At 39.7% G+C, this 15,051-nt stretch overlaps 1 protein-coding gene across 4 annotated transcripts in view; it reads left to right on the forward strand.

The window, feature by feature from the left end:
- The window catches only part of MED26 (mediator complex subunit 26), a 645,711-nt gene that overhangs the window by 19,709 nt on the left and 610,951 nt on the right, over positions 1–15,051 (forward strand). The gene's annotated exons all lie outside the window — the stretch shown is intronic.

A 15,051-nucleotide genomic window follows, 5' to 3' on the forward strand; every position in this document is an offset into this window, starting at 1 on the left:
GTCAAATGCAGCTGCGGCTCACGTCACTGACAGGAAAAATGAATAGACAGAATAAATTTGCATTTAAGCCGGTCGGACGTGTCCGAAAAACAAAAAAGTAATTTTCATTTTAAATAGTTTGGTCGGTGTTGCGGCGGCCACCTAACACAATCACTGCGAGCTATAGCTTCAGCAAAAACTTGTGAAATTAAAAGTTTGAGCAAAAACCTGTGCAATTAAAAGATTAGCACATCACCCCCGTAACCTATAAAACATTTTGGATACATTGTGGCGGCCACCCGGAGCGAACACCGAGGGATTCGTTGGGAGCACGACCCATGCATTTTAAGGTTTCCACATCAACCTATTTATCAAAAAGGGATGTGACTTATATGGCGACCGTGAGGCTGGAGCCCGGTCTTTTTCATTTTGTCATCGTGCTGAACCGGACGTTTTTTGCTTGGCAGAGTGGTGAGTGGAAATTTTTTTTCTGGTGTGTGAAGTCAAGTACGTGGTGTTCTACATAAAATTTAATAAAATCAATAAAGTAAGTAAATTGAATAAAAATTTCTAAATCTAAGATTCCTAAAACAAATTTAATAATTTTCTAAATAAAATTCAATAAAAGTACAATACATAATTTTCAAAATAAAATTTTACTAAACTACCATCGATTTTCTAACTAAAATTCAACAAAACTTCAATATACAATTTTCTAAATAAATTTCTACTAAACTACGATATAATTTCCTACATTAAAATTTAACAAACTTACAACACAACTTTCTAAATTAAATCTAACAAATTACGACATATTTCTTTCTAATTAAAATCTAACAAATTACGAAATATTCTCTTAAATCAAAATTCAACAAAATTACTCAAAATTTAACAAATTCTGAAAAACCAACGGGCCTGCACATAACGGCACCCAAAAACATATACATACACAATTCAACGTAGTTTTCCACCACCACCAACTTTAACACGCAAAGACGAAAATCAGCAACAACACCAGCAGCGATTCAGGACTGCGAGCGCAGCAGCAGCAGTGACCAGAAGAAGAAAAAATAAGTATACATATATGTATTTAAGATGTTGCCTACGGGTGTTTTTCTTACGCTTTATGTATATATTAAAACATTTATAAAACTTTTACAAAAGTCGGTGCTTTCGCATTTAAATCAAAAATTTTAAATTTCAAAAATTAAAGGAAAAATTAATTTCGCATTTAATATAAATTTTGGATTTTGATATTACGGTGGTTTTCGGAAAAACCAATTAACTTTTTTTGATACATGCGGTGGTTCCGTTAAAAACCAATTAACTTTTTTGACACATGCGGTGGTTCCGTTAAAAACCAATTAATTTTTGTGATACATGCGGTGGTTCCGTTAAAAACCAATTAACTTTTTAATACATGCGGTGGTTCCGTGAAAAACCAACTAAAATTGTTTTGATATAAGCGGTGGTTCCGTGAAAAACCAAATTGAGATGTTTTTGAATAAAGCGGTGCGTCCGTGATTACATTTTGAGACTTTTACCAATTAACACTTACATACTTTTGAGCCATTTTAAAATCAATTACTTTTATAGATTTTTCATACAAGTTTACTGTAGTTTCAATTAATTCTTCTAATAAATTGTTAAATATTTATTTAGCGACTATTCACCTGTAAATCAGTTCCCTTTTTACAAATTTTTTTTCTTTTTCCAAAAACACTTCAGCTTCAAATATAAATTCAACATTCAAACAAGTGCTTCATTAATTTCATATGTACAACCTTAGAAGTGGTAAGCAAGTGCAAAAAACTTCAGATTCATAATCCGATTCCGATAAATCAGCCTGAAGCTACGAAAGTTTAACTTCATCTTCGACCGATAAAGTCACCAAACAGGAAAATAAATTATCGTTGTTAGCAGATTTTCCAGGCTTCGAAGATTCTTCCAGTAAAAATTTAACTTCTAATTTAGTTTCAAATCTTAACGATTCAAATTGTGAAATATTAACTTTAACTTCTTCTACTTTAAAATCAGATCTTAACGACCCAAATAGTACAAACTTAGTTAACCCTTCTTCTAACGTAAACCCAGATCTTAACGATCCAATTAGTACAAACGTGGCCTCATCTTCTGCTAATTCAGCTCCAGATCTTAACGATCAAATCATGGCAACCCCTGAGGAAAAGAGAATTTTCATTAGCACCTGTGCTAATTCTATTAAAGAAAACTACAGTGGTGATACTCTAGCATTTGATTCTTTTATAGACAAAATCGCATTACTTGAACAATTCGCTACTGCAGATTTAAATGATATTTTTATAGCGTTCTTAAAATCAAAATTAGAGGGTAAAGCCCGTGAAGCAATACCAACACAAGTAACTTCAGTCAATGAAATTAAAACAGCTCTACGTAATAGGATCAAACCAGACAACTCGAAAGTTGTAGCAGGGATAATTGCAGCGTTGAACGTTAACGGTAACAATTATACAGATTTTGCCAAAAAAGTTGAAGATTTAGCTGACTCACTTGAGCGGTCTCTTATTATTGAAGGGATCACTCAAGCAAAAGCTCATGAAATGGCAGTCGAATAAACTGTTAACGTGTGTCGTCTAAATGCAAAATCAAATTTAGTAAAAACCATTTAAACCTCAACGGCATTTACAGATCCGAAAGACGTGGTAGCAAAATTAATTGTAGAACAAAACAACGAAGTAACTGAATGTCAGGTTCTAGCTTTTCGATCACGTTGTAACAACACATTTAGAAATTCACGTGGTAGTTATCGAGGTTTTTACCCAAACCGCGGCTATACTGGTTATAGAAATAATAGTTCATTTTCATATAATAGTAACTATAACGGTAACAATAATCAGAGATATCGCTATGATAACAGAAATAGATACCAAAATAACAACAATAATAATATAAGTCCAAATTCCAATTCAAATACAAACATCAGTAACAACAGAGGTAACAATTCTAGAACATCCAACGGTAGAGGTAGAAACGCAAACGTTCGCGCTTTAAACGCCAGTGCCCCTCAGGAGCTAACACTGAGGGAGGACGAACTAAGCCAGTAAGTGAACTTCCCTCACCAATAGGCGTCTATTTTTTAAATTTAAATTACTCTGATTTCATTGAATTACAACTTAACGAGTCACAAAAATTGTGTTCTTTCCTAGTAGACACTCAAGCGGACATTTCTTTAATAAAGATATCATGTTTAGACAGAAATATTTCCTTAAATACAAACGACATTATCAACATTACCGGTGTCACTTCTAATTCAGTTTCTACTTTAGGTAAAATTACAGAAAATTTAAATTTTTCTAACTTTTCTATTAAACATACTTTACATGTAGTAAATGAAGACTTTAATATTCCATCCGATGGCATATTGGGTAAAGATTTTCTGAAAATTAACAAATGCATTATTAATTATGAAAGAAATAGTATTTCCTTTTGGGTAGGTAATGAAAAAATCGCGATACCAATCCTGCACGGAACAGAAAGCGACAGTTGTATCATTCCGCTAAGATGTGAAATATTCAGACTTTTTGATTTAGGAGATTCACCCGAGCCACTTTTCGTGGACTCGCAGGAAATTGAAAAAGGTGTTTTCACAGCTAGGTGCATTGTTAATTCCAGTTACCCAATAATCAAAGTCATTAACACCACGGATGATGCAAAGTATGTGAAGAGAAACAGTATTCGGACAGAAAAACTTTCAAATTATAATTTTTATACAATTAACAAGACAGAAACAGAAGACAAACGTACGAAAAAACTAATTTCGATTTTAAAACATCAAATACTCAACATGCTCCAAGTAAATTACTTGACCTTTGCATAGATTATGCCGACATTTTCGCTCTTGACACGGACAAAATGACTTTAAATAACTTGTGCGAGCAAAAATTAAGATTGACAGACAACGAACCGGTATATGTTAAAAACTATAGATTGCCATACTCTCAACGCGAAGAAATAAATCGTATTGCGTAGATTTTCGCGCAGTAAACAAAAAACTCATTGCTGATAAATTCCCACTAGCTAGAGTTGACGATATTTTAGACAATCTCGGTAGAGCAAAGTATTTTTCCACATTAGATCTTTTTTCAGGATTTCATCAAATCCCATTGCATCCTGACTCTCGTAACATTACGCCTTTCAGCACTGACCGTGGCGCATTTAGATGGAAAGTGCTTCCATTTGGTTTAAATATAGCACCAAATTAATTCTCACGAATGATGACTATAGCTTTTTCGGGTATACCACCCAACGTCGCATTTTTATACGTCGACGATATTATCGTCATAGGTTGTAGCGAAGTACACCATATTAAAATTTTTTCAAAAGTTTTCGATACTTGTAGGTCTTTTAATCTCAAACTTCACCCAAATAAATGCAACTTTTTACGACCAGAAGTTACATTTTTAGGTCATAAATGTTCAGCCAAAGGTTTGTTGCCAGACGACTCCAAAATAAACGCAATTAAAAAGTATACAAAACCGACTGACAAAGACGCAGTACGACGATTTGTCGCGTTTGCAAACTATTACAGACGGTTTATACCAAATTTTGCGTCTCTGGCAGCGCCTCTAAACCGATTAAGCAGAAAAAGAGTTGAATTTGTATGGGATGTAGAGTGCGAAAGAGCATTTTTATCTTTGAAAGCAGCGTTACTTTCACCAAAATTACTTCAATATCCAGATTTTACCAAACAATTCATTATTACTGTTGATGCTTCCACAACTGGATGTGGCGCTATCTTAAGTCAAGAACAGCAAGGTAGTGATTTACCAATTTGTTTCGCTTCTAAAGCATTTAATAAAGCTGAACAGAAAAAACCCATTATAGAATTAGAGCTTTTAGCTATTTACTTTGCAATCAAGCAATTTCGACCAAATGTTTATGGCACCCATTTTATTGTAAAATCAGACCATAGACCTCTAGTATACTTATTCAATATGGAAGACCCATCTTCAAAACTTTCAAGAATAAGATTAGAGTTAGCAGAATATAACTTTACTATAGTTTACATAAAGGGTAAATCAAACGTTGGTGCTGATGCACTATCGCGTATAACAATCGATGAGATTAAAGAAGCTAACAAACAAATTTTGGCAGTACAGACAAGGGTGATGACAAAAATGGTAAACGACAAAAAATTAACATAGGAAAACAGACAAAAACGACGAAAAACAACTTATTTTACATGTCTACGACAAATTTTCATTTAATTTTTCAAAAAAGATTCCACGGATAAGATCTGAAATTACGTACGATAAAAATAATTAAACAACAAATTTAAGAATTTTTGCGCATATTAAACATAAGAAACTCGAGTTACTTAGTTTTGAGCTTGTTAACGAAATAATGACTTTAGAGAAATTACTTTCGAGGCTTGAATCAGAAGCCGGCAAACGCAAAATTAAGAAAATTGAAAGGCCTAAAAACGATATTAGGTTCGAACATTATAAATAAAAAAAATGTAAGGCGCGATAACCTCCGAAGAGATCTAAGGCCGAGCTTATCTTCCAATTTGCGTCGTGCTCCTCTTGATTTTTCCCTACAAATTGGCCGGACGGGACCTACATGTTTTACGCCGACTCCGAACGGCATCTGCAAGGCAGATGAGTTTTCACTGAGAGCTTTTCATGGCAGAAATACAATCGGAGCGCTTGCCAGACACTGCCGAGGGGCGACCCCGCTTAGAAAAATTTTCTTCTAATTGAAAAATCTTATTTCTAAAATTTTGATGTTGTTTTGCCCGGGAGTTGAACCCAGGGCATACGGTGTGATAGGCGGAGCACGCTACCATCACACCACGGTGGCCGCCATCGAACAAGGCAGTCGGTTCTATGTACCGGAGCGTCTCGGATTTTTCCCGACCAAGGACTTTCATTTCAGTGTGACCCCATTTAATTTGTTGCGTCCCTTCCACAAATTGTCATCCTCCCAGCAGCTCCTTGCAGCAGGACTGCTCCATATTCTCTTACTCCGGGAAGGCATCGAATCCAATCCGGGTCCGTCTCCTGCCCGCGGTCCTGAGAAATGGTTTTGCTGCATCTGCCGGAAAAGAATCTTTTTAGGACGGTCATACTCTGTTCAGTGTGTCTCGTGCAAGGGATGGTGGCATCGGACAGGTTGTTCTGGGCTTAATCCCAAAACCCGACGTCCACGTAACTTTTATAAATCTTTTGTGGCTCCTTGCTGTTCACGCCCAAGGGCGTCCCGTAGTCTACGCCTAAGCTCCCCCCCACTACCTCCCAGCAGCCCCGCTGCTCAGCAAGCCACAACAAGTACCCGCTGCTGCTCGCGCCCCACTGCGCCAACAACTCAAACAGCTGCTACCACTCATAACTACTACCTTCGTAGTAGAGTCGGTAGCAATGCTGAGCATCAGCCCGTGCCCCCGTCTTCTCCCCCCCTCTTCCGGCAGCAATCGTGCAGGTCAGGGAAACAGAATCTTAGTCCCTACCTCCGTTTGCACCGTTTGCCAGCACAGAATATATAGGTTTGCGACATCCGCCCAATGCAGCTCCTGCCTTGGGTGGTGCCACTTTCCTAGATGTTCTGGTCTCCGCGATGGCAACCCCCCTACGGGTTTCATCGCGCCATGTTGCCAGGTCGTAAACCCAAATCATCCGGGTACCCCAATGCTTGCCCAAGGACGCCCAGTCCAGGGCCACAACAGCAATTGCGTCCTAGCCTTCTTCAACCCAGGCGTAGTCACCCGTCACTTACCCCCAGAGTGACGACGTCTCCCCCTATGAACTTCAGAATTCTGCAGTTAAACTGTAATGGACTAACTGGGAAGATCACGGAGATAGTTGATTTCATGAAGCGGCACAACATCCGCATTGCTGCGATTCAAGAGACTAAACTCACAGCAAGATCTGCATTGCAGACCTGCTCTGGGTATAATGTCCACAGAAAAGACCGCGAGAGCGGAAATGGAGGCGGCCTCGCGTTTATCATACACCACTCTGCAATATTATATATTTGATCCTTGCATCGACCGCAGGGACAATGTCTTAGAACGTCAAGGCCTATCTGTCCGGTCAGGCGATGCAAACCTAGACATCCTCAACATCTACATCCCTCCTGCCACCTGTTGCCCCAGTGGATACCGCCCTAATATCAGAGCCTTACTCACTGGCAACAATCGCATTATCTTAGGCGATTTCAATGCCCATCATGATCTATGGCATTCAAACTTGCGGGCGGACAGTAGGGGTGAGATGTTGGCGGATCAAATAGAAGAAACGACGTTCTGCACAATAAACGGAGGCGCCCCCACACGTATGGTAGGAATCTGTCACAGTTCGCCAGATATCTCAATCGTGAGCGCAGAATTCGTAAACTGCGTCAACTGGCAGCCGATGGTAACATTGGCATCCGCCACCTGCCCATACTTATTTCGCTCGAGCGTACCGCCGACTTCATCGTCACCGAAAAACGCACTTTCATAAACTTCAAAAAAGGAAAGTGGGAAGAATATAAATCTTTTACAGACAACCGCTTTGCTGCCCTCCCTATCCCGACTGATGCCCGCCAAGGGTAGCGTGCCTTCCGTAAGGTCATTGAATCCGCCTCGGCACGTTTCATTCCCGCTGGGAGATTTCCCGAAATCCGACCCCACTTCCCGGCGGAGGCCGCAAACTTAGCGAGAGAACGTGACCTTATAAGACAGCTTAATTCAGGCGACCCCCAAATAAAGGATACAAACCAACGCATCAGATTGCTTGTGCACGAACACAAGCGGGCGAAATGGGAGGAGCACCTAAGAGGTTGTAACCTCTCTACCGGTGTGGGTAAATTTTGGTCCACTGTAAAGTCCCTATCGAATCCGACTAAGCACAAAGACAAAGTTTCCATTGCCTTTGGCGACAAAGTGCTGTCGGATGCGAAAAAATGCGCGAGCGCTTTCTGCCGACAATATATAATGCATCCTACGGTCGACAAAGATAGACGGAGAGCCAATAGACACGCACATAAACACAAATTCAGCGCGTCACCAATCACCATCACCGCTAAAGAGGCCATTGGTCGCGCTAAACCAAAAAAAAGCCTAGGGAAAGAGGGTTTCAAATATTTAGCGCATGTCTTCAACCTGTCTCTTTCCACTTTTTGTCATACCCGAGAAATGGAAAATGGCTAAGGTGGTCCCGCTACTAAAGCCTGGGAAACCAGCTAACATAGGAGAGTCGTATCGTCCGATATTAGCTGGGTGGTCGGCAGGCATCGGTGCAATTTAGAAACGAAGCATCAAAACCAAGGAGAATTAAACAAGGAGTGCCACAGGGTGGTGTCCTATCCCCACTTTTGTTTAATTTCTACATATCTAAGCTACCTTCACCACCGGAAGGAGTCACAATCGTTTCCTACGCCGATGACTGCACAATAATAGCCACAGGCCCAGGCCCAAAGATCGATGCGCTATGCAATAAAATAAACGGCTACCTCCCTGATCTCTCCAGTTTTTTCGCCTCGCGAAACCTGGCATTATCACCGACTAAATCTTCCACGACCTTATTTACAACATGGACGCCCCAAATGTTGACCATTTTGAACATCCACGTCGATGGCACTACGCTGCCGACTGCCCTACACCCCAAAATCTTGGGTGTGACGTTTGATCAGGGTCTACATTTTAGTGAGCACGCAGCCGCAATTGTTCCTAGAATTCAGAGCCGTAACAAAATCCTCAAATCCCTCGCTGGCAGTACTTGGGGAAAAGATAAAGAAACGCTCATGACTACATATAAAGCATTTAGCCAGCCGATTACGCGCTACGCGTCACCCATATGGTCGCCAAGCCTAAAAATCACCCACTGGAAGAAACTACAGGCCTGCCAAAATACTGCTCTCAGAATCGCCACGGGATGTCTTCTTATGTCCCCAGAACACTTAAGGAGTCATCTCCGTAAGCATTTTGAGCAAATACGGCACCTGAAAACCCAGCCGTATGAAGTGAAAAAACACAAGCAGGTCCTTGGTGAACTACATAAACAGGCGTCGGATCTTTATGCCGGGAATTGCCCGGTGAATCCAGTGCTTAACGAAAATTATCCAAAACTTGCGGAAGAGGAACGCATACTCCCCAGGGAAACGCGTGTCACTCTTGCTCAACTTCGTTCTGGATACTGTAACAGGTTAAACTCTTACCTATCCAGAATCGACCCCGACATACAAAATGTATGCCCCGCTTGCAACGTGTCCCCACATGACACCAACCATCTCTTCAATTGTAATGTGGAACCAACGCCTCTAACACCCCTTTCCTTATGGTCCACCCCTGTTGAAACGGCAAGTTTCCTTGGACTACCGTTAGAGGATATTGATGACAATTTGTGATCGGTCGCGGCTATTAGGTGGGGCGAGCATTGCTACAACAACAACAACAACAGGGGCTTAATGAGTCATCTCCGTAAGCATTTTGAGGAAATACGGCACCTAAGAACCCAGCCGTATGAAGCGAAAAAACACAAGCATGTCCTTGGTGAACTCCATAAACAGGCGTCGGACCTTTATGCCGGGAATTGCCCGGTGAATCCATTACTTAAAGAAAAGTATCCAAAAACTCGCGGAAGAGGGACGCATACTCCCCAGGGAAACGCGTGTCACTCTTGCTCAACTTCGTTTTGGATACTGTAACAGGTTAAACTCTTACCTATCCAGAATCAACCCCGACATACAAAATGTATGCCCCGCTTGCGATGTGTCCCCACATGACACCAACCATCTCTTTAATTGTAATGTGGAACCAACGCCTCTAACACCCCTTTCCTTATGGTCCACCCCTGTTGAAACGGCAAGCTTCCTTGGACTCCCGTTAGAGGATATTGATGACAATTTGTGATCGGTCGCGGCTGTTAGGTGGGGCGAAGCATTGCTACAACAACAACAACAACGGACGGGTTGTGAAACAGGTATTAACAGAAGGCGGTTTAACCCGATTCACAAAAGCTGCATTAAGGTCTTCAGGTTCAAGAGAACAGTCAGAGCTCTCACTCACATGCACGCGAAGGTTTTTCAAATTACGCCACAAATATTTAAAAAAAAAAACACGTTTAATTAACAGTTGAACAATTCGCTTTTATGGAAAGAAAATTTTATTGAAGTGCTTCTTCTATAAACGTCACATTTCAACTGTAGTTAACGAAGGTAAAATAGAAAATAGAATACAGAAAATAATTGTTATAAACAAAATCGTCGACGTTCTCTTATGATATCATCTCCATCAAATTGCACAAGTATTTATGACGATTCCCATTCAATGCTTTCGTAAATATATCTGTGATCTGCTCACAAGTACTTAAATATTCTAAGTTGAATTGACCATCTTGACTGTTTTTCCTTACTGATGCCCAGGTAACGACACCGGACCCAATATGAAAAACATATCTACCCACTCGTCGGTCGTCTTGTTTCGCTATCGCTAGCATAATCATTGTTCTCTCGCCGCGTACGGACGTGTTTTTAATCGCTCTCATATTTTCACGTATTCTTATATTTTCTTTTACTTTAAATTGCCAAAATGGATGGATATTGTGGAAAGTGTAATAAACAATTTTCCAGAACTGGTGACAATAGTCTAGTGCCGTGTAATGGGTTCTGCAAGAGGATTTTCCACAGAGCCTGTAGTGAGGGTATATCGGACTATGAAGTAAAGCTAATCAAGGCTAACCCGCATTTGCTTTACTTGTGTGAAAAATGTGTGAACATGCCGGACAAGCTATCTAATATTTTGAACGCTATTCTTGTGACTCAAAAACAAGGTTTTAACATAATTTCCAATGCTGTGTCTAAAAAATTCGATGATTTAAAAAATCATATAATGGACTCTTTGAAGTCATCCAACAACAACTTAAATGTTGCTGAGTCATATGGTTGTCCGAATGTCAGAAATAGTGCGCTATTTATTTCTGCTCTCCCCATGGCATCCAATAACAACAATTTAATACAAAGCAACCTAATGGATTTTCCCGCTACCCTGCTTAGCACGGAGTTCTCTAATTCCCCTATCGATAATCTGAGAGCTAATGCTTCATCACCTGCACCTACTACTACTCTTACATCTCAACCTGCTGCTATTATTACTCAGCCGCAAACATCGAAAATTCTCTCTACTAGTTCTACTACAAAATCAACTTCTACTTCGCCTGCATCTACATCTAAAAACGCCTCATCTTCTAAAGTCTCTCATTCGTCTAAAACTACATCTACATCTGGAAATACATCAACATTAATTAGTTCCAATTCTACATCTGAAACTAAATCTACTGCATCCACATCTAAATCAACTAAAGCTTACAATCATAAAAATAATTCAAATGTGTCTTCTGATAATTCCAATAAATTTGATGCTCAAATGGTTGTCAACAATGTGACAAATACTAGTGCAGCGTCGCGCTCTGCTGGCACTGTATCGTATGCAGAGGCTGCAGCTAGCGCAGTTAATGCAAATGTGCCATCTGATGATGTTTCTGACAGAACGAAAGAGTGCATCAAAAGAAATTACGCAAAAATCGCGTGTTGTGAGTGGTAGCAATGACAATGCTGAATTAGATGTATTTGTGCGGTATAAATGGATTCATTTGTCCTCATTTAAGCCATCGGGCACTGAGGAGAGTATTGTTAAATACATCTCTGATCACTTTGGCATTGCTGCTTCTAATGTCGCTTGTTTTAAGTTAGTAAAGAGAGATGTCCACATTAACACTTTAGTGAGAGTCGCTTTTAAAGTTCGAGTGATTGAAAGTGAATATAGCAAACTCTTCAATGCTTCTCTTTGGCCCAGTAATGTATACATTAAGCCCTTCCAATTTTTTGAAAAGATGTAGAAATTCCCGCGGAGTCATAGATTTGCCTGACACCTTTCATAATGGCCTTAACGTCTATTATCAGAATGTTAGGGGTCTAAATACTAAACTAGTTGATCTTTTTCTCCGTAGTCATGAACTCTGTTATGACGTTTTGGTATTCACTGAGACATGGTTGAAACCAACTGTGTTTAACTCTGAGATATTAGCATATTCTTATGAGATCTTTAGAAAAGACCGACGAAACAGAATTGGTGGAGGCGTGTTAATCGCCGTACATACCAGGTTCTCTGCTGAGGAAGTGTACTTCGATGATTCTTCTGATGTTGAAATCCTCTGCGTGCGGGTTAAACTTTTATCTACTTATAAATATTTTGTTGCGTCTTATATTCCGCCACAGTCAGATATTTCTATATACTTAAAACATTCTTCCCTATTGAAATTTATATTTGCTATGTCAAGGTCTGTTGATTCTGTCTTAGTGGCTGGCGATTTTAATCTGCCCTTAGTGTCGTGGAATTTTATTGACGGAACGCTAGTTCCCACTGCTTGTAATGTTGTATTCTACGAGTTTTTAAATGACCTTGCACACATTGGTCTTTATCAACTTAACAGAATTCATAATAAATTTGGCAAATATCTTGATTTGATTTTTTCAGACGACACATCGAATTGTTCTGTTACTCGATGTGATCCAGTGGTATTGCCTGAGGATGTTTATCATCCAGGCCTTTCAATTTACCTTTTACTTTTAAATATGCGAGAGACATATCTTCCTTCAAAATATCGCTTCCTGATAAATATTTTGATAAGGTACTGGATACTTCCTTTTGGCCGACTCATTCTGTGGTTCATGTATACTCTAAAAAGCATGTCAATACGTCAAAAAACTAAGAGACCTACTCCGGATTAAATCATACCTCCACCAGCGTAGCTGTCTTGTGGTTATAGACAATAACTCTTCAAACACATTCACAGCCACCTCCGGGGTGCCTCAAGGTAGCATACTTGGCCCATTACTTTTTGTAATTTTTATAAACGATATTTCCACCTGCTTCCAGCACTCTAATTTTCTATTATACGCTGATGACCTAAAGATTTTTAATACCATCGCAAACTCAGACGACGTGATTAAAATGCAATCTGATTTAGATAACGTTGCTGTTTGGTGTTGTGCCAATAACTTGCCACTAAATGTTAGCAAATGCTTTCTTGTAAGCTTTTCTAATTCACGTGGCCTCATTCCCACTTCCTACTCTCTCGATGGTACCCACCTCTCAACTCTTAACGAGATAAAGGACTTGGGTGTTGTCTTCGATTCGAAATTTTCTTTCACGACTCATATAAACTCTACTATTGCTAAGGCGTATTCACTTCTGGCTTTTATTAGGCGCTTCTGCACGGACTTCACGGATCCGTACACCCTCAAGATATTGTTCACTGCACTAGTTCGTTCGAAGCTGGAATACGCCTGTTTTATTTGGAGGCCGTATCATGAATGCCATATTGTTAGGCTTGAACGTGTGCAGAAAGCGTTTGTTCGGTTCGCGCTGCGCTCGATGAACTTTTCTGAACCGATTCCATCATCAAATTAGAGTCCCTGGAATGCAGAAGAACTGTCCTATCGCTCACGTTTGTTTATGACATCATTAATGATGTAGTTCATGCACCTTGTCTCCTCAGGAGTCTCCGATTCCATATCCCTATAAGGCCTCTTCGTAATATACCTATTTTCTATACAGATTGTGTCCGAACCCTCTATGCCTCAAACGCACCTTTACTTAGAGCTATGACCGACTTTAATCGCATCTCTGATTCTTCAGCTATGGATTTTGCTCTTTCTAAGTTTACTTTTAAAACAATACTTACTGATATCTTTTCAAACAGATAAATGTGCTGGTCAATCTCTTCATAGCATGTAAGTTTTATTGTGTCTATACTCAACTTATGTACTATACTATTAAATATTTATCTAATTTTAATTTAACATTGTTATCTAGTCTGTAAGGGCTTTAAATGCCATAGACTGAAATAAAGAAATATGAAATATGGATTGTCTTAGCTTACCGGTGCGGAATACTACCGATCCGAATGCGTCTTCGCGCCGGTTTCTGTTTAGAAAGTCCAATTGGTCTTTACTAATCGACGAAGTCTCTAAAATAAAGTGGCCTGAGTACGACGGGGATATTGAAGCGAGCTCCGTCCATTTCACCAACGTTTTACATGCGATATTCCTCAAATGTGTGCTTTTTTCCAAAACCTCAGCATCTCCAGCTACTGCTTGGAGCTCTAGAGAACTCCATTTCACCAACGTTTTCATGCGATATTCCTCAAATGTGTGCCTTTTTCCAAAACCTCCTCAGCATCTCCAGCTACTGCTTGGAGCTCTAGAGAACTTAATTATCTAAAAAACAAAAAAACATGCTTCTTCAAGCGTTTCAAATTATCTGGCTCTAATAGTGACTATGCTGCATACTCCATCTTGCGCCTTAAGCACAAAAGGCTACAGATAAGATGCTATAAAAATTATCTGATGAAGATTAAGCATCGGATCTCTTCCAATCCAAAAACATTTTATTCCTTCGTCAACTACAAAAGAAAAATTAAAAGGTTTCCTTTTGTAATGAAGTATAACGATCGGATTTCTAGTATTGACTCCGAGATTGCAAATATGTTTGCTGCCTTTTTTAAATCTAATTACTCGACTATCCCTGACTCCCCTCCGGTGGATTATCAATACATGTTACCTTTGCTTAACTCAGTAGGTATCCCATATATTCATACAGATGAGGTACTAAGGCATCTGGAAAGTCTGAAAATTTCCTACTCCAGTGGACCTGATGAAATACCATCTGTTGTGCTGAGAACTTGCGCTCAATTTCCTTGTCAACCCCTTACCTGCTTATTTAATGCCTCTTTGAGGCAAGGGATATTCCCTAAGAAGTGGAAGGAGTCGTTTATAATACCACTTTATAAAAGTGGGAGTAGATCTTGTGTCACAAACTATAGAGGAATAGCCAAACTTTGTGCTATTCCAAAACTATTTGAATCAGTTGTCACAAATCAACTGGCTTTTGCAGTATCTTCGGCAGTGGACCTGTCACAACATGACTTTTGCAGGGGTAAGTCCATTGTGTCTAACTTGCTGGAGTTCACAACCCTCGTATCCAATAACTTGAGGACGAACTGCGAAGTTGATGTCATTTACACTGATTTCAGTAAGGCGTTTGATAAAGTT

Source organism: Eurosta solidaginis, chromosome X (genome assembly GCF_040869045.1).
Source record: "Eurosta solidaginis isolate ZX-2024a chromosome X, ASM4086904v1, whole genome shotgun sequence".
NCBI lineage: Eukaryota > Metazoa > Arthropoda > Insecta > Diptera > Tephritidae > Eurosta > Eurosta solidaginis.